The 7,151-nt window shown below is 39.9% G+C and overlaps 1 non-coding gene across 1 annotated transcript; it reads right to left on the bottom strand.

The window, feature by feature from the left end:
- Window positions 1–6,653: 6,653 nt before the first annotated feature.
- LOC114417567 lies at window positions 6,654–6,760 on the bottom strand. The gene has a single exon (XR_003667828.1). It is a non-coding gene; the product is annotated as a small nucleolar RNA R71 (small nucleolar RNA).
- Between the last annotated feature and the right edge of the window lie 391 nt (window positions 6,761–7,151).

Raw genomic sequence — 7,151 nt, 5'->3', positions numbered from 1 at the left:
GATGTTGCCCATTCCTTTCATTCCTCGAGATTCATTGAGAAACATGTAATTGTTTTTGTGTTTGTTTGTTTCTCTTTAATGTCTCTGAATTTGTTCCTTGCTTTGCTTTTTGATTTTGCCCAGGAGTGCAAAAGGCTAAGTGTGGGGGGATTTGATGTGTCATTATTTTCTCCTATTTCTTAACCCTTTTTGTCACCATTTTAATTACTGATTAGCCTTAATTGTCAAATTAATTATGCAGTTTTATCATTTGGGCCTACTTGACTAATTTTGTGTTTTTAATTAAATTTCAGGAGAATTATAAGCAATTGGGCTTGAATCCAGAATTAGGCTTGAACTTGAAGAGAGCAGACAATTTTATTTTATCAAATCTTCTCCTATCCAGATTTTATTTCATCCAATCTTATCTTATCTTGTCCAGATTTTATTTTATTTCGTTTATGGACTTAGACTTAAAATAGATTTGTAAGCTTTAGGGCTGAGGACCTATATAACAACACCGGGGTTTTAGTTTTGGGAGTTTTTGAGAGGAGAAAAATTCTAGGGTTTTAGAATTCCAGTTTTTATTGTTCATCCACACTGTTCACATAGAATAAAATTCATTTTCTGCAATTTTGTTTCTGCTTCAATCTACAATTTCATTTTCTACTGATTCATGGAAAGCTAAGTCTCCAGTGTTGTTTTCTCTTGAGCATCAAGCACAACTCTATTTGAGGTTTTGTTATTACTATTGAATTCTGATTAGTTTTTCCTCTTCACCAATTAGTCTATATTTGTTGCTATTAATCCATGCATGCTTAGTGCTTGATTAATTGTCTTTGCGCTTAATTTACGTTCATGCTTAATGATCAGTTTCATTCATGATTAATTGGTGTACGTGTTGCTTAATCACATAATGACAACCTTATGTTAATTTTTGCTTAGTAATTTAATTTAGGGTTGGATTAAGTGGTTGAACTGGTTAGGGATAAATCCTCGTAACCTAGGATAAGAGACTTGCTTGTGAATCAAGGGGAAACAACATGTTTTAATTCTGTTATTTTCTAATTAAATTTTGCTTGCTGTTTAATTTACAAAAACAAATAACCCCCCCCCCCCCCAATTCGTTACTGTTTTATTACTATCTGTTATGAACGTTTGGTTGACCATTGCTCATTGGGAGACGACCTAGGATCACTTCCTAGATACTGCATTTTTAATGTTTATTAGATTCGGGTACAGCCTCGATCACTCGACCTTGATTTTTCTTCTTCTTTCTCTTTCTTCTCACTAATTTCAGTGAAATATGCTTATAAATGGTGCTGAACCCTTTTCCCTCAGCCCTTTATGCCTATTTATAGGAAAAATGGGGGAGGAGGTTGCAACACAACTCACCCAAGCGAGCTGGTTGCTTCTCCTCTAAGTTTCCTAATGGGCCCAGGGGCTGAAGAATGTCCCTAAATTGACCATTTTGCCCCCATTTTGAGTATTTTGCTTATTTCCTTCTGAAACGTCGTGAAACCCTACAGATTGCACGGAAATTGGTGTTAAGCAGCTTAACTCGGCTGACAAAAATCCACATGTTGACAAAAAATCATCCCCAGATGAAATTAGGGTATGACAGTTGCCCCTCTTTACTTATCTTTTATTGGAGATAAAAAGAAAGTAAAGATAAAGACACTAATTTCGTTCAAGTGACCTCTCCACCTAACCGGCTACTAGCTCAATCAGCGAACCCTATCAAAAGAAAGAGCATAGGAAGCATCAGGTATGTCAACAAAAGCCTTGAGGCCTTGAAAGCAATGAAAACGGGCAACCATGACGGTCTCCGGATGCCATCGGACTCGATTGTCTCTGGATGGCAAGGGAGACCATAATAGTCTTGAAAATAATGAAACTGATGAACATGATGGTCTCCGCGTGCCAACGGACTCGCTTGTCTCTGGATGGCAAGGGAGACTTCAATAGTCTTGAAAACAATGAAACGGGTGACCATAATGGTCTCTGCGTGCCAACAGACTCGCTTGTCTTTGGAAGGCAAGGGTAGCGGATGACCTTGTGGTCTCCGCGTGCTATCAGCCTTGCTTGTCTCTGGATAGCAAGAGTAGCGGATGACCATAATTTGTCTCTACGTGCTATCAGACTCGCTTGTCTTTGGATAGCAAGGGTAGTGGATGACCATAATTTGTTTCTGCGTGCTATTGGACTCGCTTGTCTTTGGATAGCAAGAGTAGCGGATGACCATAATTTATCTCCGCGTGCTATCAGACTCGCTTGTCTTTGGATAACAAGAGTAGCGGATGACCATAACTCGGTCGAAAGACACTGAGGTCTTCAAAAAGGAGCAGATAACCATAATTTGTCTCTGCGTGCCAATGGACTCGCTTGTCTTTGGATGGCAAAGGGGCGACGGATGACCATAATTTCTCTCTGCGTGCTATCGGACTCGCTTGTCTCTGGATAGCAAAGGAGACTTAATAGTCTCAGTTGATTTTTTCACTAAAACGCAAACATGCTTAGCAAAGAAAACAAAACCTCCAAACCGATTAGAGCAACATATATTTTTGAAGAAAAACAATGTGTCTACTGGGGAATGAAAGCATGCAGACAGAATTTCTCATAGCCACAAATAAGATTTGGGACATTAGCATTTCATTTCTAAACGAGCATTCAGAAGAAACACTGGGTCCAATTGAGAATAGAGGAAAACCGCTCACTGTGTATAAAATCTCACATAGGCAAGTGTTTCATCCTAATTCCGAACCACAGACATGTCATGATTTGACTTTGTAAGTCATTTCCTATCAAATCAAAGCTAATATGCACAATCATCGATCAATAGGACCTTTGGTGGGAACTTTGGCTTTTGGGTGTTTTGGCCTTTGCCTTTTTTTGTTTTTCCTCTTTGGTTCACTGCGAAACAAGAACGGGCACAAAGATTTGGTTGGTGACTAAGAAGGTGATTGCTTCATGCATCCCTCGGGTTTTAACCAAGTTATTGTTATTGTTGCTTTTCCCTTCATTTTGCTTTCGACAATTCTGCACATTTGTTCAGACATTGCCTGGTCCAAAGAACCTTTTCGTATTCTTTCTTTCTTTCTTTTCTATTTTTTTTGCTTTTCTCCATTCTTTGATTGGTTGATTTCCTTTTTCTCTTTTCTTTTCTCTTGAAGCACATTTATAACCCAAGGAAAAAGAAGCCTTTTCTTCTTTTTTTTTTTTCTTTTTTTTTTTGGGGAAGATCCTTCTGTTCTTTCTTCCAATGGTAAGGTTGGAAATCTCCACTCTAAGTCAAGGTTATGGCCAAAAGTTTTGGTTTGGCTCAAATGGCCTACGGATGGCGGGACATGATGCATGTCAGGGTATTTGTTTGGCAAGCGGTCCAAGAATAAGGGAATGCCCCAAATTATTTCCATGGCACGCATATGACAATGATGATTAGAAATTTATGCAAAACTAATCATGCATACATCCATGTGGACACATATAAAGCTTTGTGGCCATATAAACACTAAGGCTTAGGGTTTGTTTTCCCCCATTCAAATCAACCTAGTGTTTCTAAACAATGCTCTTTTATCAAGTTACGCACACATCCGAGTACATTCAGGGCTTTGGGAAAAATCTTTATCGCATTCACCCTTCAGGCACACACATTTTTTCCAAAATCTTTTTATGTTTCGACCCTTGAATTTTCCGAAGAAAACTGGCAGTCATTTTCTTTCAAAAGCGTGTTGGCTTTTAGTTTATTTTTTAGCTTTTTCTTTCAAGCAATTTTTTTCAAGCAAATTTCTTTTCTTTCTTGTGTTAGAAAATGTTTGTAACCTGGGCAAAGTTGGTAACCTAGATTACACTTTATCGAGCCATCAAACCACGTGATCCATTTATCCCTATCTTCATCCTTTATCGCTTCCTTGAATAAGGCCATGATGTCCTCATCCAGGAATTCTGGATGCATGGGTTGGTAGTCATTGAGGGGCTGCTGAGACAGATAGTATGCCAATGCGCTTCCCTTTATTGCCTTTTGAGTGGCATAAGCAATGTCGAACTTAGATAGCAAAACCCGCCACCGAGCAGTCCGTCTGGTGAGAGTGGGTTTCTCGAAAATGTACTTGACTGGGTCCATCTTGGATACCAACCAAGTGGTGTGGCTTAGGATGTACTGCCTTAGACAATGGGCTACCCATACCAAGACATAACATGTCTTTTCAAGCAGAGAGTAGTTCATCTCACAGGCGGGGAACTTTTTGCTCAAGTAGTAGACAACTCGTTCCCTCTTTCTGGAATCGTCATGCTGCCCCAGCATACACCCCATCGATTCATCCAACACCGTCATGTATAGGATAAGAGGTCTCCCGGGCACCAACGGCAAAAGGACAGGAGGATTCATAAGGCATTGCTTGATCCTTCCGAATGCCACTTGACAGTCATCATTCCATTGGATGGACTGGTTCTTGCACAAAAGCTTGAAGAGAGGCTCAGAGGTGGCGGTGAGCTGTGATATGAACCTCGCTATATAATTCGGGTGTCCCAAGAAACCTCGAACTTGCTTTCCGGTGTGCAGCTCGGGCATCTTAAGGATGGCCTTCACCTTGTCGGGGTCCACCTTTATCCCTTTCTGGCTTACGATGAAGCCGAGCAATTTTCCTAACTTGACCCCGAAAGTACACTTGGCGGGATTAAACCTTAATTGGTACTACCACAATCTCTCGAACAACTTATGCAAGTTGATGAGATGTTCCTTCGTGGTTTTAGACTTGACAATCATATCATCCACATAGACTTAGATTTCTTTATGCATCATGTCGTGGAATAATGCTACCATAGCCTGTTGAAAGGTTGCCCTAGCATTTTTTATCCCAAAGGACATCACCTTGTAGCAGAATGTTACCCACAGGGTGACGAACGTAGTCTTCTCCATGTCCTTTGGCGCTATCTTTATCTGGTTGTAACCCGAGAACCCATCCATGAAAGAAAACAAAGCAAAATTGGTTGTGTTATCTACAAGGACATCGATGTGCGGTAAAGGAAATTTATCCTTTGGACTGGCTCGGTTTAGATCCCGATAGTCCATGCACATTCATACTTTCCCATCTTTCTTAGGGACTGGCACAATATTGGCTACCCATTCTAGGCATCGAGCTACATAAAAAAAGCCAGCGTCGAATTGCTTTTTCACCTCTTCCTTGATCTTTAAGGACATCTCGGGTGATGCAATCCTCCCTAGGAAGGGACCAGTCACTAGAGCCATGAGCAAGAGGCTCCAAGAGGATTGGGCTAGAGCTACTAAAGAAGGCCCTAGGATTCTCATGAACCTTAGGGTATATTTCTGAGCCCATGGGCCAAGGTTTGGTCCAATTATCTTTGTACATATTCGATTAGGATGTCATTATATTTGGTCCTTGTATTTAGAGCTCCATAATGTAGGTAGGGTACCCTAGAAATATAGGATTTTTCAGCCCTTGTATTTTAGGGTACCTAGACTAGTTTTTGTATTAGGGGTAGTTTTGTAATTTCACATGCACTAAGTGAATATTTGACGCGTGTGTTGGGAAATAAATTTAATTGAATTGGTAGAAGCCCAATCTAATTAAATTTTAGAGGGGGAGGTGAGCATTTGCTTACTACACCCCATTGCCACATCATATAGTCACACTTTGTGCATGTTCTTCATGCTTTACATGCCTTATGACACCTAAGCACAATTAGTGGAGAATTTTTTGCCCCATTAGGATTTTTTGTTTTAGTAGCTAGAGTTGTTATTTTTGGCTGAATTTTTTTGTGGTAACTTCTTTTAATCTATATTTTGTGGGAAAAATAGCTAGAGCCTTTAGTTTGGTCAGATTTAAAAGTCGGCTGAGGTCTCCATTGTCCAAAAAAAGTGATTCTGTCAAAAGTTTTTTATTTTTCAAGTATTATTCTCTTATTTTTTTTAACTTATCATTTTTAGCTTATATAGTTAGACTTCGAATTTTAATTTGAAATTTTTTGTGCTATCTTCTCATCATTTTATAAGGTTGCTCACAAAATTTCAAGTCATTTGGATATCATTTAATGGTAGCTGTAGTTCAAACCTACACTGTTACTTGCATAAGAAGGCAACTAGTTGTGCATGCTGAATTTAGTGTATGACTAGAGGAAATCCATATGACTTACAACCCTTTGATCCTGAGATAGATAGGACATTTCATTGATTATTTAGACATCATTTAGTACCTTTTGAGCATCCTAAGCATTCTGATATTGGTGATTTTGAGCATTATAATTTTGAACATTCTGATTTTGTACATTCTGAGAATATGGCACAACCTCCACCCCGTGAGAGGACTCTAAGGGAAATGGTTGCACTTGATTTCACCTACGAAAGCTTGTGCATCAAATACCCTGATGAGGATGTCCCATATGTTCTTAAAACTGGACTGATCCATTTGCTTCCAAAGTTTCATGGCCTTGCAGGTGAAGACCCACACAAGCATCTGAAAGAATTCCATATTGTCTTCTCCACCATGAAACCACCAGATGTCCAGGAGGATCACATATTTCTGAAGGCCTTTCCTCATTCTTTAGAGGGAGTGGCAAAGGACTGGCTATATTACCTTGCTCTAAGGACCATCACGAGCTGGGATGACCTCAAGAGAATATTCTTAGAAAAACATTTCCCTGCTTCCAGGACCACGACCATCAGAAAGGATATTTCAGGTATTAGACAACTCAGTGGAGAGAGCCTATATGAATACTGGGAGAGATTTAAAAAATTATGTGCCAGTTGCCCTCACCACCAGATTTCAGAGCAGCTTCTTCTCCAATATTTTTATGAAAGACTCAGCAACATGGAGAGAAGTATGATAGATGCTGCCAGTGGTGGAGCCCTTGGAGACATGACCCTTGCTGAAGCCAGAAATTTAATTAAGAAGATGACTTCAAACTCCCAGCAATTTAGTGCCAGAAGTGATGCTATTTGTCATTAGAGGAGTGCATGAAGTAGCCACGAATTCACCAGGTGAGACTAAGAAGCTTGAAGGTAAACTAGATGCCTTGGTTAACCTGGTAACCCAACTGGCCATGAATCAAAAATCTGCACCTGTCGCCAGACTCTGTGGTTTATGCTCCTCTCTCGACCACCACACAGACCTTTGCCCTTCTGTGCAACAATCTGAACCAATTGAACAGCCTGA

Source organism: Glycine soja, chromosome 6, assembly GCF_004193775.1.
Source record: "Glycine soja cultivar W05 chromosome 6, ASM419377v2, whole genome shotgun sequence".
Classification (NCBI taxonomy): Eukaryota; Viridiplantae; Streptophyta; class Magnoliopsida; order Fabales; family Fabaceae; genus Glycine; species Glycine soja.
Note: the sequence above shows the minus strand (reverse complement) of the source record. Positions and strands in the feature narration are given on the sequence as shown.